The sequence below is a fragment of the Neovison vison genome, chromosome 9 (genome assembly GCF_020171115.1).
Source record: "Neovison vison isolate M4711 chromosome 9, ASM_NN_V1, whole genome shotgun sequence".
Lineage (NCBI taxonomy): Eukaryota > Metazoa > Chordata > Mammalia > Carnivora > Mustelidae > Neogale > Neogale vison.
In genome coordinates, this window is record NC_058099.1 from 78,970,428 (window position 1) to 78,989,456 (window position 19,029).

At 43.6% G+C, this 19,029-nt stretch overlaps 1 long non-coding RNA gene across 3 annotated transcripts in view; it reads left to right on the plus strand.

Annotated features, from left to right (window-relative positions):
• The first annotated feature begins 13,962 nt into the window (after window positions 1-13,962).
• Window positions 13,963-19,029, plus strand: part of LOC122917665 — a 68,470-nt gene continuing 63,403 nt past the window's right edge. For 2 of the 3 annotated variants that reach the window (XR_006386425.1, XR_006386426.1), the window contains exon 1: window positions 15,048-15,298. This is a non-coding gene — a long non-coding RNA (uncharacterized LOC122917665). Of the gene's footprint in view, window positions 14,032-15,047; window positions 15,299-19,029 lie in introns of those variants that run through there. The other variant, XR_006386427.1, reaches the window with a different exon arrangement.

A 19,029-nucleotide genomic window follows, 5' to 3' on the forward strand; every position in this document is an offset into this window, starting at 1 on the left:
ATTAAAGCTTTCTTTAAAAATGTATTTTGCATGCCATTATAGTTGAAATTGTCCTTCAACATAAAATCGTGAACAATTACTTTAAACAAAACCGTCGTAGTAACAATTGATGATGAGGTTAATTCTGTCTGTTCTCTGATGAGTAATTCAGTCCTTACCTAGTAGATGTTGAAAGATGCTTGGCCTCAAAATTCAGTGCAAGATGGTATGGTCTGTCCCATCAGAGCAGTATTCTCAATAATGCTGTGGATAAAATTGTGCAATTCTTTTTTTTTTTTAACAGCGTATTCAGAATTCACTTGTTTTCAGGGTATAATTGATTGGTGTTTAGTACATTTTATGATTCCTTTTAACAGTGACTATCCCTGATAAATAAAAGCAATTACTGAGCCTTTTTCAATCATGTGAATCATTTCCAATTCAGATATTTTGGTAGTTCCTGCATCTAGGTTACTCATTCATACAGAACTCACAGTTTCTGCTAGCCAGGAGAGAGGAAGACCTGGGTTTACCTGATGACAGATTTCTGACAAATATCTGGTGTGTTATATCTGTATTGTAATGGGAATACCAAGAAATTTGCCTGGCTCATGCTATTTAAAATCACAGAACACTCCAAGAGCAGGCCATGATATAGGAAACATTTGCTATGCTGTGTTTAAGTTTGTCTCATGCAATCATATTTTTAAAATGGTTTATTCTGCTGTCCAAATACAATGCATTTAGTCATCATTAAATCAATTTTTCTCTGCTATTTTGGCTGGTGTACAGCCTATCAGTCATTTGCAAAGAAGGCCGTGAAGCATAATGTGAAGGTATTGTGAAGTTTGAGCCTTAGGAATACCTGAGCGTTGGTGTGCTTAAACAGTTTGTAATGTCTATGAGAAGCTAGCTGATCTAATTTTACACTACTGTGATCCACTTGGAAAATAGAAGGATTTCTATTTTCTGTGATGCTTTCAATTAACACATATTTAATCAGAAGGGGAGGGATAGAAGGAAGAAAGGGAGGAAGGGGTTAGGAAAGAAACAATTATTTGAGTTTTAATTAAAATCCATCTGTGGGCCTTGTGTATGACAGTCTGCGGTAATATAAGGCACATTCCAGAACAAGTGAATGCTACTGAGAGATGAGATCATCAAATAAGGGATAAGGAAGACTATGAAGGGGACGCATATGTGGAGGTCAATTGTGTAGATAAAACTAAAGGGTCAGAGAAGTTCAGAGAGAGATCAATGTAGACCATCAACATCAGGAAAAGTTTCATGGAGGTCCAGACATGAGCTGGACCTAAGGAGTGGTTAATATTCTTAACAGAAAATTTCCAAATTTGGGAAGACTCTGGTATGTACAGTCACAGTTTTAACTGAGTAGCATACCTTTATTTATAACCCCCTAAACTGATGTAGAAATAGCACATAAATAAAAATGTCTCCATCAAAACATTGGAACTGAATGATATAAAAGTAGCTTGCCAACATCTGGTGTTCCTCGATGTTCTCAAGTTCCTGAGCAAAAATGGGCGTCTAATCTCTCAGAGAGACCTGGCTTACCAATTTCCTGACTTGGAACACACCCCACACATTAGGATATTAAGGGTCTGAGAAGTTGTGCTGAAAAGAAACTATTCAGCTCTGTTTACTTTAGAATTCCCAAAACTCACCTGACTATGGGATGTTCTTTTTCACAGCATAGACATGTCAAAGAACTGAACTCCATGGGACACAGACAGGGAAATAATAGTCCACTACAGCAACAAACAAACCATCTAATTTTTGAAATGGGCCAAAGACCTTCTCAGATATCTCACCACAGAAGACATATGGATGGCAAGGGGACATATGAAAAAGATGCCCCACATTGTATGGCATTGGGGAAATGCAAATTATTTTTTTTGAAGATTTTATTTATTTATGACAGAGAAGATAACAAGAAGTGGAACACAAGCACAGGGGAGCTGGAGAGGGAGAAGCAGGACCCCCACTGAGCAGGGAGCCACTGCGGTAATATAAGGCACATTCCAGAACAAGTGAATGCTACTGAGAGATGAGATCATCAAATGCAAATTAAACTAGTTGGCACTACACACCTATCAGAGTGGCCCAGACCCAAAACACCGACAACACCGAATACTGGCGATGTCATGGAGCTACAGGAATTCTTGTTCTTCACTGGGGAGGAATGCGAAAGGATGTGGCCACTTCAGAAGACAGTTTCTTACAAAACTAAATGAGATTGAGCAACTGTACTCCATGGTATTGACCCAAGTTATGGAAAACTTACCTCCACACAGATACCTGCACGTAGATGTTTACAGCAGCTTTATTCAGAGTTGCCAGAACTAGGAAGAAGCCAAATGAGCCTCAGTAGTGAATGGATAAATAAACTGTTGTATATCCAGACAATAGAATACTAGTCAACTCTAAAATAGAATGCATTAAGAAGCTATGGAGAGGTATGAAGGAAACTGAAATGCGTATTACCAAGCGAAAGATGCTAATCTGAAAAGGCTGCATACTGTGGGACTGCAGCTATATATGTGACATTCTAGAAAAGGCAAATCTGTGGAGACGGTAAAATGATCAGTGGTTGTCAGAGGCTGTGAGGGCAGGGAGGTGAATAGGCGAAGCACAGAGGAAGTTTAGGGCAATGAAACTCTTTGGGTGACATTGTATTGGTGGATACATGTCATAAATTTGTCCAGATCCATAAAACGTACAACACCAAGAAAGAACCTTGATGTCAACTATGGACTTTGGGTGACAATGATGGGTCAATGCAGATTCATTGACTGTAACAAATGTACTTCACTCTGTTGAGGGATGGTGATAATAGGGAGGTTGTGCGTGTGCTGAGGACAGGGGGTCTCGGGAGAAATCTCTGTATTTTTGCCGTAATGTTGTTGTGAACCTTGAAATGTTCTAAAAAATAAAGTCTATTTTTAAAAAATGTAATCCGGAGCACCTGGATGACTCAGTGGTTTAAGCTTCTGCCTTTGGCTCAGGTCATCATCTCGGGGTCTTGGGATAGAGCCCCGCATCGGGCTCTCTGGTCAGCAGAGAGCCTCCTTCCTCTCTCTCTCTGCCTCTCTGCCTACTTGTGATCTCTGTCAAATAAATAAATAAAATATTTAAAGGAAATAAAAAAATTAAAAAAATGTAATTCAGTGAGGAAGGCATTGCATTCCCATGAAATCTGCACCACACACACACATTTTTTGTCTTGTTTTATTTGTTTGTTTGTTTACTTATTTATTTATTGGCTACTTTACCTGTATAGTACAAAGCTTCATTTAAAACAAACAAAACTAAACAAAAAAGGAAAAATTGGTATTGAGAGTTGTTCTGTGGCTGTTTTAATGGCCCAGTAAATGGTGAAACCCAGATCTGCTCAATGGTAGTCTTATGCTTGTTCTACAAAGTTCTATCTTAGGGAAGCATCCTTATCTTCATCCTGAAACCCTCAGAAAGACTGATGAACAGATTGGAACAATGTCACAACTGATCTTGAGAGGAAAAAAATAGAAGCCCAAAGTTCAACCTACTCAAGTGTGGCCAAATATAAGTTTTTTTAAATGATGAAAGGAAAATGCCTTATGGTTGCAAAATGTCAAAATTGTTCAAAGGCATAGAGATGGTTCCAAAAGGAATTTACAATCACTAACCAATTCTATAATGATTTCTAGAATTGACCAATTCTATAATGACTTCTTAACCATTAAATCTGTGGTTTCTCATTAAGGATTAAGACTCTTCCACCTAATTCTCACCTTGAAATAAGAGACTTTTAAAAAATGTGGCTGAACTCCGTGACTGGAGAAAGATCCAACTTGGTCAAACATACATAAGACACACAGCTCCCATGTTTCATGTCTTCTTGTGTTGAAGTCCTTGCATTTCCTACTGCCTGTCACCTACCAACCCTTTTCAATGTGTGTCTCTGATCATCTGATCAAAATTTCTTTTTTTAAATAAGCTCTGTGCCCAAGGTGGGCTTGAACTAACAACCTTGAGATCAAGAGTCACGTACTCTACCAACTGAACCAGCTGGGTGCCTCTGTCTTTGAACATATTTAAGTCTGATTCTTTTGTTAATGTCGTTAATCGTTTTAAATATTCTTGTTTCACCTCCTTTATTCAATTGTCCTGTTATGTGAAGTTCTGGGGAAGGAGGCTATCCCCGTTATTTATTAAATTGGACGATTTGGAGTTTTGCTGCTGTAGTTTCTCGAGGGTTTAAAAGTTTAGAATTGGGGGTCATCTTCACAATAGTAGGGTTTAGTATTCTCCGTGACGTGGGGCAAGGGCAAGTGCCTCCAGAGGAGTTTACCAGTGCAGGGCCCCTCTCCTGCCCCAACACAAATTATCCATTTTATTTAATTAATTAATTTATTTTTAAAAGATTGTATTTATTTATTTTTAAAAGATTTTATTTATTCATTTGACAGACATAGAACACAAGTAGGCAGAGAGGCAAACAGAGGGAGAAGAAGGGAAGCAGGCTCCCCGCTGAGCAGAGACCCTGACCCGATGCGGGCCTCAATCCCAGGACCCCGAGATCATGACCTAAGCTGAAGGCAGAGGCCTCAACCCACTGAGCCACCGAGGTGCCACCAAAGTATCCATTTTAAACTCAATTCCATTTGAGAAGGAGGCCTAAGGTTACAAATTCACATGGACTTTATGGCTGGTCAGCTTTTTTGTCATTGGCCCATGTAAATGGTGGATTTTTATCCGGTCCACCTCCTACTGAAGATTCAATCTCTTGGAGAGTGTTTTATCTAGAATTGCCGAAAGTCTCATCTCCTGTCTCACTTGTGTTAAAAATCCAATGCTTTATATTCCTGAAGCTGACACCCATCCCCAGAGCTGTTAAGAGCCACTTATATCTTTGTAACTTTCTTCTTTGGTTGTGTCTTCCCCCCTTTCTTTTGGGCACAGATGTACGTTTGAATGAGGTTGGTTGTAAGTTATTAGTGTTTCCTGAAGATCACCGCTAGAGGGTTTTGGGGTTCCTTATTCCATATGCTGCCAGGTTCAAATACCCTTTGGCCTTCACTGCGTGACTTGTGTCAGGGACCGAGGGTGAAGCCCAGGTTGGTTGGATTTTGGTGTAACCCTTGCTTGGCAATTCTGTGAAAACATATAAAACTACAGTAAGTTCAAAGTTTTCCAAGGAGCTGGGAAAAGCTGGTGTGTGTTCTTTTCCAGGAAATTCTCTTATATGTCATAATAAAAAGCACGTTAACGGAGGAAGCAGCAAACAGTGAAGGGAGAAATTTTTGGTTAAATCTGAGATCCTTAAAAAAAAACCACTTCTTTGTGCAGCAACCCTCGGTGTCAACAAATAACATGTGTTGAGTACCTTACACCAGCCTCTGAAGCACACAGATGAATTACAAGGATTCTTGTTGGCTTAAGGAACTTAAAAAAAAGAAAAAAATATATTTATTTATTTATTTTAGGGGCAGAGCTAGTGGGTGTTGTGGGGAAGGGCAGAGGGAGAGAGAATCCTCAGGCAGATTCCCTGCTGAGCATAGAGCCTGATGCAGGGCTCAATCCCAAGACTCTGGGATCATGATCTGAGCTGAAATTAAGAGTCAGCCATCTAACTGACTGAGCCACCCAGGCTTACTTTAACACAGCCGTTTATGTGATATTGTATGTACACACATGCACACATGCACATATGCACCTACCGATAATGATGGGGGGCTGTGGGGGGGCGTGGGCAGTGCATCTATGCCCATTTTTTTAGGCTTGGAGCGGAATTCTACTGTTTTGTATTTTCAGAGTTCCAGTTGCTGAGTCTTGGCTTTTATGATAGAGTTTTGTTTACTGCCACAATTTATTTCATGCCAAACGTTTGGTCAGGAAGACGACCTCCAATTATCCTGCTTTTCCCATGGAAGAGCGTGCTTTACCCTGGACCACATGTTGCTCCAGTTCTCTGGAATGCATTTTGGATAAAAGAAAACACTGTCTGCATATCAGAATATTATTATAGCTAATTAATTACACTACAAGGCAATAAATCCAAGAGAAAATACTTACTGTGCTGTCATGTGCCTAGTACCATACTTTTTTAGTACTAGCTTTTTGAGATATTCTAAAAGACATAAAACATGGACTTCTAACACTCAAGGGGCTAATGGGTATTTTATTTTATTATTTAAAGATTTATTTATTTGAGAGAGAGAGAGAGCAAGTGCACTCATGTGAAGGGTGAAGGGAAGAGAGGGAATCCCAAACTCAGAACGTGGGGCTCGATCTCACACCCCGTGAGATCATGGCCTGCGCAGAAACTGTGAGTCAGATGCTTAACTGACTGAGCCACCGAGGCGCCCCAGAGCTTACAAGTATTTTAAAACGTTATGTAAATGCAGCTTGTAATCAAGTACCCAATCAAAATTTAAAAGACATGCTAAAGTTACTTAAGACATATTTAAGTCGATTTAAATGTAATTTTTTAATATGTGGAAGAATCTATTAGGGTGGGGGGAAATCTGTGTTTTTTAAACCCTAAAAGGGTGAGGTAGACTGGAAGGAGTGGGGTGGGATTGTGCAGGAGAGGTGGGAAATGCATTTTCAATTATGGTGCCTTTTTTGGGTAACCTTGGTTTGGGACTATTTTTATTGATTGTGGTTGGAAATTTTCATTCAGGGATTTCTTCTAGGAAACCAGCAGGAAACAACAGAAAACCCAAATAGATCCTTTCCTTAAGAAAGTTCTAAAGAAATGCAAATTGTAGCTCCTTCTAAATCATCCATTCCTGGGTCTGTCTTAACCATTATTCTTAACATAATTAACATAATTAAATTAATGATGAGCACATTAGATAATGAGAAGTAATCCAGGATTTCTAAGATATTATAAACCCACTGTAGTGTTCTTGAGGAATATTTTCTCAGAAATTTTCATCTTCTCAAAATTTCTTAAAATTGAGAGAAAATTGCAGAAATACTCAGCAGAAAATTGAATTACACCCACTGTGCTTATGCAGTCTTTTTAAAAAAGAGTAAATTTAGACTCACTAAGTCTATACAAGCAGAAAACACCAATTTTATAAGTTTTATAAGTTTTAAGTTATTGGTGGGAGAAGACAGCGTTGAATGGGTCAAAGACTATTGCTCTATTTGCAAATCTTCAAACTGACATAACCTTCTGGAAAGATTTATGACAAGTTTGTCTTTTTAAAAAGCAATATTTCTATAATCCTACCAAACTGCTATGAATAAGGCTATAAATCACTTCACTGACTTGATTAATGGGACTTGTATTTCATGAAACCAGTCCAGGAAACCCAGAGGCTTTCATTGATATTGAATCTTCTGTAATATCTGATACCTATCTGTTCCTCAAAAAATGAATTTTGATAATGACTGAAAGTATTTTTTACCATAATTTTTGCTGAAAGGAAAAACAAATAGAAATCAATGGTATTAGGTCCGATGGCTTTAAAGAGGTTTTTAGTCACCAGCAGAGGGGGAAAAAATTAAAAGCAGTAGAAAATAAGTATAACCACATTCACTAAATTGATGCGGCTGTAAGTTCAGATTTTTTTTAAAGATTTTATTTATTTATTTGACAGAGAGAGACCACAAGTAGATGGAGAGGCAGGCAGAGAGAGAGAGAGAGAGAGAGAGAGAGAAGCAGGCTCCCTCCTGAGCAGAGAGCCCGACGCGGGCCTCAATCCCAGGACCCTGAAATCATGACCTGAGCCTAAGGCAGCGGACCAACCCACTGAGCCACTCAGGCGCCCCTGTAAGTTCAGATTTTATCTGCAATCATGATTGGTACATCCAGTTCTAATGGATGAATAATCTTGAGTGTTTCTTTCTGCCTGACTTTCTTTTTTTTTTTTCTGTCTTGCTTTGAATTTGTTGGACAAAGGAGAAACTCCTTTGAATGATCTACTCTTCTTTCCAATTATAGCCACACATTCTCATAGGGAAATGGAGAACCCGGTAGCTAACTACACTAAAAACCTACCAGCGGGTAACTCCTGTGGGGAGAGAAGGGGACTTGTCCCACAAATCCAACATTTGCATATGATAACCAAGAGAGCTAAGTGTACAGCTGTGTAGAGGGAGCCCTGTGTGCCTTCAGTTAGGGACCTGACTGACATTCTGGGCCATGAGCTCTATATGTGTGTGTATACAGACACACACACACACACACACACACACACACACACACACATATGTTGCCCGTGTTACCAATCTTTGCCTCAGGTAGTGTCAGAACCTAGAAGAAACTGGGCCATGCACAAAAGAAATCAGGCTAAGGGCAAGAGTAAACTTCGTAGCCCCTGACGTTTATAATGTCCTGTGGCCTTTCAGATCCTGGTCAATGATTTGCTTGTGTTTATGTACACCCTACTTGTCTTCACGAAGAATTTGATGGGGGTCAGAGATGCATTCAACACTTTAGGTACAATAAATGAAAATTAGAAAGAAACTGAGTCAGAGGGGAAGCAGGGGCAGAGAAGTAGGCAAAATTCATTCCATTGGATCTTAAATCTGAAGTCATATCCATCTCAGAGGCCCTGGGTGGTGATGGGTAGCCTTAATATTTATACTCTTGTACTACAAAAAAAGATGAGTCTGGGGCAATGGTGGGAAAAGGGGTCAGAAAGGTGCTTCAAATAATTCATAGCTCAGAAGCACGTGTGTAACCTGCACTCAGTATTTTTTGTGTGTATGCATATTCAACTTTATTACAGAAAACAAGAAAATAAATGAGATGGATGAAATTCACATCTATTAGCATGGATAAGGAAGTTAGTAACCCTATAAGACCAAGAAGACAACAAATATTCATTGAGCATTATATAGAGAGGCGTGTAAGGTACTCAGGATTCATGAGGTCTTAATTCTGTACCCACTGGTGGTGCCCGTTCTGGTCCCAGGAAATACAAGTAAACAAGTAAGCACAAGTAAAACCTGCTTATCAGGTTAGTTGGCAACCTATAGCTACTGAACAAACATACTTACCCCTCTGTATTTGCTTGGGTTGATAGTTTCTGTTCCCAAAAGTTTTGACCCCAAGTGTTCTTTCTAGTCCTGAATCCCCTTCCCATCTACTTCCTGCTCTGGCTTCCCTGGTGGACGCCAGAATCACCCTGTCTATCCCACTGGTCCCCGTCTCTACCGCAGGGCACCTCTAACTTCATATCCCCAAGACTGAGCTCATCTTCCCTTCCCCAAACAACTTGTCCTCCTGTATTTCAGCCCCCATGGCAACAATATCTACCTATCACTTCACCAAAAGCTTGGATATCACCCTGACCCTATCCTTTTCCTCAAGTATAAAGTCTTTTTTTTTTTTTTAAAGATATTTCCACCTCCTTAAAGTATCTTGTTATTGTTCTCTACCCATCATCTCTGAGCATGTGCCAAATTAATGACATAATGGGCAAGTCCAATAGACAAGGCTGTCAAAATCTACCATGGTTTACCTCTCTGCTCTTACCTAAGTCCTGGACATGGTGGGTCTTCCTTTTTGCCTTTTCACAGCCTGAGCTCTATTGCTTAGAGCTGAATGATCCATTATCTATCCCAAATCTGTGATTTTACCCTCACTATTTTTTTTTCTGTCTACATGTCCTTCTTTCCCACCCTTGGTGCCCCCCAATCCACCACCCCATCACACACCATTTTATTCTGCCAACTCTTAATCTTTTTTTCATGTTTTATTAGGATGTCAGCTCTCCTAGGAAGTTTCCCTAAAACCCTAGGCCCACCCTATCATCACCCTCCATCCTTGGTCTTTATTGAATTACATGCACTCCCTTCATGTTTTCACAGCAGTCTGAGATTCTGCTCTCATTACACTAGCAATCAGGGTCCCAGAGGAAGGAGATGGCGCTTGCTAATTAGGATGATTCAGAGAGGTGTGGGAAAGGGGCAGGGGAACCATAAAGGATAGGGTAGGAACCCAGGTTAGTAACGGTTGATCTGGCACCCACTCTAGGTCAAACAGACAAGGTGAGAGAGTGGTTACTGACAGCCTAGACAGAGAAAATCATTTGGGAGAGGTTATCTGCTAAAGACCAGTGACCTTTGTTTGACAGTGACCAAAGGCGACCTTTCTGTGAAGAAAATAGAAGAGTGGGGCGCCTGGGTGGCTCAGTGGGTTAAAGCCTCTGCTTCGGCTCAAGTCATGATCCCAGGGTCCTGGGACAGAGCCCCACATTGGGCTCTCTGCTGAGCGAGGAGTCTGCTTTCTCCTCTCTCCATCTCTGCCTGCCTCTCGGCCTACTTGTGATCTCTGTCTGTCAAATAAATAAATAAAATCTTAAAAAAAAAAAAAAGAAAGAAAAGAAAACAGAAAACAGAGGAACAGAAGTGTAACTCTCCTGGCTTCATTTTCCTTTTTTCTACTGGACTTCATACCAGGGTTTCCCATTGGCCAAACCAACCAGCAGGTAGAGGACAAGAAAATGAGTTAAATAATCTCATAGCCCAGCCTGGTGACCTGTAAGTTTGGAGAAGGGTAAAGATAGGCTTTAGAGAAGTGAACGGATTATATCTAGCACAGTCACATGGTAATGAAACTGTCTTCATTGTTCATAGGGCTCCTTCATTAGCCTGAGTTGCTTGAGGATAGAAAATATTTCTTTCATCTCTGCATCCTCGGTATCTAATATATACTAGGTAACACGTGCTTATGGAACACAGGGAATTGGACATTACTTAGAGGGCTGTACTTTCTGAGCATGTCCTACATGCTTTTTGGAATCCAGGGAAAATGGAAAATAGAATGAGTTTTACGATTTCCATTGTCTCACAAAGAAGAAACATCATTTGTTCAAGAGAGATGAGTTATGTTAGTGCTCAGCACTGGGAGGGATTGGATGCAATCTTGTGACTTCCTACATAAGAGATATTCGGCTGAATAATGGGCAATTCCTCCAAGGGAAGCCACAGGTGCAGAAACAGTTTTCATAGGACTATTTAAAAACTATGAGCCCCTTGGGGGTGCCAGGGTGGCTCAGTTGGTTGAGAGTCTGACTCGGTTTTGGCTCTGGTCATGATCCCAGGGTTTTGGGATTGTGCCCTGAATATAGCTCCATGCTGGGCATTGGAGTCTACTTGAGATTCTCTCCTTCTCCCTTTGCCCCTTTCTCTGCTCATGCTTGTGCACACACAGGCTCTCTCTCCCAAATAAATAAATCTTTAAAAAAAATTTAAGGGGCACCTGGGTGGCTCAGTCAGTTAAGCATCTGCTTTCAGCTCAGGTCATGATCCCAGAGTCCTGGGATTGAGTCTCAGGATGCATCTGGCTCATTGCCCAGCAAAGATCCTGCTTCTCCCTCCCTCTGCCTGCCGCTCCCCCTGCTTATACTCTCTCCTTCTTTCTGTTTAATCTTTTAATCTTTTTAATCTTTAATCCTTTCTTTTTAATTCTTTTTTTTTTAATCTTTCTTTGAAGATTAAGCAAGAGAATAATTTAGTCTACCTGGCATCTGGTACACATTAAGACTTTTCTTCTTTTCTTCCTAACTCTCTGGTAAGTTATTTATTGCTGTGTAACAAACCACCCAAAATAATGACTTAAAAAGTAACAATCATTGATGCTGCTCCCAGAGCCAGGGCTGTGAAAACCTGAGTAGCAGGGGTGGGGTGAGGTTGGAACAGCTGGCTTCCTTGGGTTTCTTTCTTTCTGTGGTCTCTCCCCATGGTCTCTCCACAGGGCAGCCCCAGGGTAACCATGGCAGCTGAAGGCTTCCAGTGAGAGCAGAGGGAGTGAGAGAGTAGAGCAAGAAAGAGCCAGAGTGAGTTACAGAGAAGGAGAGTGTGAGGCAGAAGCTTGTAATGCCTTATGACCTAGCCTTGGAAGGACATTGTGCTGCCTCGTTTCCGTCACATTTTCTGAGAAGCAAAGCATAAGGGCCAGCTCATGGTCATGGGGAGAAAAATTAGACTCCACTTCTTGATTGAATTTTTGGCCATGTTTTTTTAGCTACCACATTTTCCTTCTCTAAAATGCTTGCCTGAATGAATGCAAACACAAAGCTCAGAATGTAAGGGTCACATCCAAGGTCATTCAGCCCTTAAATGGTTCCACTAATATTAGATCCAATTTTTTGACTCCTGCCTCTATGCACTTCCCAGAATCCCAGAAAAAAAATCTCACATGATCAGAACCTGGTAGGCAAGACATGCTAGCCCCCAAACAGACCCAATGCTCATTGCCTTGGAAAACACACTTACATTTATTTTGGAGGAAAAATATTACCCAGAAAGCAGTCATCGATGAGCACTTTCCAAGTTTGTCCCAAACATCTGTGTTTAAAATTTTTCCCCCAACAGATTTATTCATTTGCATTTCCCCAGATGAATCACTTTTTTTGTTGTTGTTATTTTTTTACTGTATTTCTCACCTCTCATGATCCTTTGGTATTAATTCTCAAACCCACCACTTAGGTTGGTACTGTCTCCTGATTTGGAGCCTTCCCTTTCTTCTATTATCATGAACATTTGCCCTTTCTGTGGGCCACTAAATGAAATGTTCTTTAAGCGGATGATCTGAGGAGTACCTGGGTGGTTGAGTCCCTTAAGCATTCCACTCTTGGTTTTGGCTCAGGTCATAATCTCAGGGTCCTGAGGCTGAGCCACACCTTGGGCTTCTGCTCAGCAGTGAGTCTGCAGGAGATTTTCAATGCCTCCCCCTTGCCCTCGGAACCTACCCTGCTCTTATTAGTGTTCCCCTCTCTCTTTCTGTCTAAAAATAAGTAAAATAAATGAATTTTTTTTTTAAAAAGAGGACAGTTTGATAGGTCTGAGGGGCATTGTGGTTTTTTTGCTTTGTTTTGGCAATAGGCCAACATTTCTAGAATTGAAACTTCTGTTGACCAAGAGAGAGTTTAAAACTCATTTTAGAAAATCTGGGTTACTTGAACAGTGATATAACTCTGAAATCTCAGAGGGCTCACATAGTGCCTACAGTTCGAAGCAGTAAGGTATATTTCCATGCAGGAGCTTTCCTGTTTGGGGATCCCCAGGAGTCTCTATGGGAAACCATCCTTTCTCTTTCCCAGACCCAATGTCTTGATGGGAACATGGGGTAAGAAAAAGAGAAAGTGGAGGAGTTTCCAGGAGATCTCTGTGTGGCGGTCTCTGCGTAGACCAGCACACTCTTCAGAGACATAATGCAAGCCCCGAGGGTAGTGCTATATTTTCTAGTTAAAAAGTAAAAGGTGAAATTAATTTTAATAATAGATTTTAGTTAACTCAGTATATCCAAAATACTATCATCTGAACATGTAGTCATTAAAAAAAAAAATTCACGAGACACTTTTCATTCTTATTTATATACCCAGTCTTGGAATCCGATGTGCATTTCACACTTCTTAAACACTTCATTTGGGACTAGCCACTTTTCAAGCCTACACCATATTGAAGAGCACACATAAACCCTTCGTTTCTATTGCTCATTGGTCCTCTGGGACCTCAATCTTTTCTCTGTTTGCATACCCTATCATTCAGATCTCAGCTCAAAACACCTATTCTGGAGAGGAAAGACAAGTAAATTCGACCCACTCCCTCCCTGTCCTCCTCTTTCCCATTCTCCTGTGTTACTGTCTCCCTAGAACTGATCTCTTATGAAATGGTCTTATTCATTTGCTTACATATTTCTTTTCTATCTTCTCCATCAGAATGTAAGTTTCACGAGGACAGGGATTTTTAAAAATTTATTTTGGTCTCTTGAGTTCCCGGGGCCGAGCACCGTGCCTGGCACATGCCAGGCGCTCAGGACACATTTCGCTGGACGAAGGAGTCACATTTCTCTAGAACGCAGCGGAAGGGGGCAGCCGAGCTGCGTGCACAGGTGGGGCGCCCACGACACGCGCGGCGCTCCCTCGGCTCCAGGGTGGGTGTGGGTGAAGGGGTGTGGGTGAAGGGGTGTGGGTGAGTGGGTGTGTGCGGGGGTAGAGCACGCCAGGGAGCCCCGAGCGCGGAGCTGGGAGGAGCAGTCGGCGCTGCGCAGAAAACGCAGCGCCCGCCGGGCCAGGCAGCTCGGAGGTGGGTGCACCGTGCGTCCAGCCCGCCCGCGGGGTTCCCATTGGCCGCCTGCCGGCCGCCCTCCACCAAAAAGGCGGCGAGGAGCCGAGGGGCTGCTCCCGAGCCGGAGGGGGAGCGCCCGACCAAGCCGACGTCGGGGCCGACGCGTAGGATCCGCGCCCCCCACTCGCTCCCTCCCCGAGCTCCCGAAGCCGCCCCGCTCGACTCCGGCGCTGGCGACCTCGGTCGGCCCCGACAGCTACGGAGGGACCCGGGCAGCTCCCGGTCGCCCGGCGCTGAGTGGCCGCGCGCGCACTCCCCGACCCCTCGCTGGCCCCGCCGCCTACTTTTGCTTTCGCGGCGGCGGCGCGGCGGGGTTTGCCAGGGCAGCGCCCAGGGCAACCGGGAAGGCCCAGGAGGGGGCAGCTGGACTGCGGGGAGAAATGGAGTCGCAGCCAGGAGGCTCCCCCTGCCCCGAGGGCTGGGTGGGAACAGTTGGCGCGGGCCAGGCCGGGCGCTTTGTGTCGGGGCGCGGAGACCGGGAGCGGGCGACCGCGCCTCCCTCGGCAGCTCCCTTTCCTGCCCTGCTCCCCCGTACGGCCGTACGCCGGGTCGGCCGGGTAACGGGGCGGGAGTCGCCTGGAATGTGCCTCTGGGGCTCGAGGGAGGAGCGGGGGTGGCCGCGGCGGCCGGGGAGTGCGGGAGCCGAGAGGTGGCGCGGGGGCCGCTGTGCCGCCGCAGGCCGGAGGGGGATGCTTCCAGCGAGGCGCGTTCCGCCCGGGCGAGGGCTTCATTCTCCCGCGGCGCTCCCGGAGGTGGGGAGCTGGGTGGGCGTGCGTGTGTGGAGAGAGGGGAGGCGGGGAGGCCAGTCACTTCCGGAGCCGGTTCCGATCCGCGCCGACGCGGACCTCGGGATGCGTTTGTGCCCGGCTCCACGCGCCGCGGGCGATGCGGGAGTGGGGGACGACCCTGGTGCGGGTTTAACAAAGGGTGCGCTTCTCCACCCGGCGGGCCGGGGCAGCCGGGGAGAGGTGGTCCTCGGGAGGTGCTCTTAGCTGGGGAGGACTTCTTCGTTTTCGGGTTGTCATTGTATTATTATTTTTGCAATTATTTTAAAGGACTGGAGACTGATGCATGAGGGGCCCACGGAGGCGCAGGAGCGGTGGTGATGGTGTGGGAAGCGGAGCTGAAGTGCGCTGGGCTTTGGTGAGGAGTGACAGTTGATCATGACTGTGTTCAGGCAGGAAAACGTGGATGATTACTACGACACTGGCGAGGAACTTGGCAGGTACGGGGTGGGGGGCGCGGTGCGGGAAGCGCATGCTACTGGGTTGTGCGAATGCATAATATTGGTGGCAGTGGGCGGTAGACAAACGCAGTTTGAATCAGGCGGCTCCCTCTCCCTTCCAAGAGATGTGCAAATTATAGGGAAGAGTTGCTAACCCTGCGTGTCCTGGGTCCAGAAATAAAGTCGCGAAAATGGGCTATGATGGAAGAGGCAATTTCAGTGCTAGATGATGCTGCATACGGTATTGATCAAGACCCCTGGACGGGAACAGATTTAATTGTCTGCAGTAATTCTTGTCAGCTTTTGCAGTTCCGAGATGAGGCAAAAGCTTAGTAAGATATATTTGCATCTGGTGTTAGGTCTTGTATGTGACTTGAACAGCGTACCGACGAATTAGTAGGATTTAAAATATTCATGCTTTCTCTCTTTGAATTTTCAGAGTAACGCGAGCAAGTATGGGTAGGTCATATATGGCGACAGGCCCGATGTTGGTGTTAGGTTGGATTTTGAAACTTCCTCCAGCCAGAGATTTAATTACCCCGTTGGTGTTCCTGGTTGCTTTGGTTTCCTTTACAATGTTAAATTTGTAGCAGATTAAAGATTGAGAGTCTAATATGGCTATCTGGATTCAGAGCATACTTCCGTTGGTTGCGGGAGCTGTGACTCTGAGGGCAAAGTCGTTCAGTTTCTGGTGAACAAGGAATGATTATTTTGAGGCATCTCAGGAGGGGCTCAGTTTCCCCTTGACTGGTTATTGACAGGATGTGTTGAGCTCTGGTCTAAGTAGCAGGAAACCCAGTTTTCACACCTAAACTTAGGTTCAACATAAGGATTTGATTTTAGTGTATATGTTTTGAGTGAATGATCTTAAAACAAACACGAAGTGTGTATTTACTTACACTTGTATCAAAATATGGACTTTTCCATATTCATATAATGTCCTGATCCTAAGCCTTTTTTTTTAAAGAAGGAAATTCAAAAGCACCCACACCCTAGGTTACCTAATGGGGATTTCCAGTGTGGAGCTTAACAAAAATTTGTTACAAGTTCAGATAAGAATGGGGAACAAAAGCCATTTTATTTTATTTTTTTTAAAGATTTTATTTATTTATTTGACAGAGACAGATCACAAGTAGGCAGAGAGGCAGGCAGAGAGAGAGAGGAGGAAGCAGGCTCCCTGCTGAGCAGAGAGCCCTATGTGGGACTCCATCCCTGGACCCTGAGATCATGACCTGAGCCAAAGGCAGAGGCTTAACCCACTGAGCCACCCAGGCGCCCACAAAAGCCATTAAAAAAAAATAGTTTAGTTAGTTATTTGACAGAGAGAGGCATAACAAGAGAGGGAACACAAACGGGGACGGGGAGAGGGAGAAGCAGGCTTCCCCCCACACCCCAACAGGGAGCCCGATACAGGGCTCAATCCCAGGACCCTGGGATCATGACCTGAGAAGGCAGACACTTAACCGACTGAGCCACCCAGGCACCCCTAAAAGCCATTTTTTAAAAAAGATTTATTTCTTTGACCGAGAGAGAGATCACAAGTAGGCAGAGAGGGGGGAGAGGCAGGCTCCCCGCTGAGCAGAGAGCCCCACTTGGGGCTTGATCCTGGATCCTTGAGATCAAGACCTGAGCCGAAGGCAGAGGCCCAACCCACTGAGCCACCCAGTGGCTCACCCAGTGAGTGCCCCTAAAAGCCATTTTTAAAAGGTTACTGTAACAAAGTATTTCTGTATGTGTTTAATATCAACTCAGGATGTCACTGAGAGCCTGCATTTAGGAGGAGTTTATGATATATTGGAGATTTTCTGAGGGAATAAGGAAGAAGGAAAGTTCTGAAAAATCATATTTCATGGATATGTTTAAAATAAAGGTTTAAGGATGTGTGGTTGAAGTACTTGTTTTAACTAGAATTAAATAACTTTGTTCCTGTGGTTTTCAGCAAAGCGAGTGGTATATGGAGTTTTCCTTTGAATTTCCCCACTGGGGGGAAAAAATGGTGAAAAAATATATTTTAATTCCATTTGTGTAGTGTGGCCTCATTATATAAATTCTCTTAGAAAGAGGGGTGATTAAAATTAGGCGAGCCAGTTGCTTTATGGATTAAGTATATGACTTTATTTTCAGTAAGATCTTTTGGTAGAATTATATGTTATGAGAAAGAAAGAAAAACAAAAAACAAAAAACGAAGTCTCTCTAACGCTGGTGAGGGCGGGGGTTTGTGATCTTCACTTAGTGGGCGAGATGACAGGCCCTCTGCCTCTGAGCTGGGAGGTGGCATGCTCCGTTTTCACTGCATTTATTTTATTTTTTTATTTTTTTCCAATTTATTTATTTTCAGAAAAACATTATTCATTATTTTTTCACCACACCCAGTGCTCCATGCAAGCCGTGCCCTCTATAATACCCACCACCTGGTACCCCCAACCTCCCACCCCCCCCCCCCCGCCACTTCAAACCCCTCAGATTGTTTTTCAGAGTCCATAGTCTCTCATGGTTCACCTCCCCTTCCAATTTACCCAAATTCCCTTCTCCTCTCTAATGCCCCCTGTCCTCCATGCTATTTGTTAAGCTCCACAAATAAGTGAAACCATATGATAATTGACTCACTCTGCTTTTCACTGCATTTAGCTTTGACTTTTGTCTTGGTCTCCGTTTTTGTGTAGAACTTTCTTCCCAACATGTAAGGTTAATTGACATCTCGTTGATGGGCTGATTTAATTTGTGTGACCTGTGGATTTGAGAGAAGGGCTCTGAGAAACTGGGAGTTGTGGGTTTTTTAAATAAAATATATATTCCATCCGCCTGATACAGCTGCTTTTGCTTTGCCTGAAAATGAGGAAAATGGTTGACTTGAGGGGGAAGTTTTATTTTGTTTTGTTTTGTTCTGTTTTTCCCAAGCCCTGCGGTTTTTACATCTGTCTTGGAAATAACCAATTCCTGAAAACAAGTCCTGAGCTAAGACAGAGATGAAGGAAAGAGCACAGAAATAGAAATGGGCAGATGAGGAGCACAGGTGCAGGGCCCTTGTGAGCAGTGAGTTATACCCAGACCTGTGTATATTCTACACTTGACCGGCATGTCTTTAGGAGTCATCGAAATAATAGGTAGTCTTTTCGCTTACGCATGCTGAGACCAAGTCCATAGCCAGAGGAGGTGAGATGTGGACACTCGATATTATTACTATTATTGCTTTACTTTTAGGAAAACAAGAGAGTACCTTATGTATGAGTGTCTGTGTGTCTGTGTGTCTGTGTGGACTCCCCAGGACTGTCATAAAAGCTCTCTGTCCCTGTAAAGAACTTTATAAAGTACTCTGATAGTCGCAGTAATGATCCAGCAGACAGATCCCTGGACAGAGACCCTGGTTCAAAATCTGGCTCTGCAACTTGCTACTTACCTTGAGTAAGTCCCTTACCCTCTCTGACCCTCAGGATCTTCATTTTGTTGTTGTTGTTAAAGATTTTATTTATTTGGCACAGAGAGAGATCACAAGTAGGCAGAGCATCAGGCAGAGAGAGAGGAAGGGAAGCAGGCCCCCTGCTGAGGAGAGAGCCCAATGTGGGACTCGATCCCAGAACCCTGAGATCATAACCTGAGCCGAAGGCAGCAGCTTAACCCACTGAGCCACCCAGGCGCCCAGGATCTTCATTTTTAAAGCAAGTGGCCTACGGGTGCCTGGCTAGCTCAGTCAGAAGAGCATGTGACTCTTGTTCTCTGGGTTGTGAGTTTGA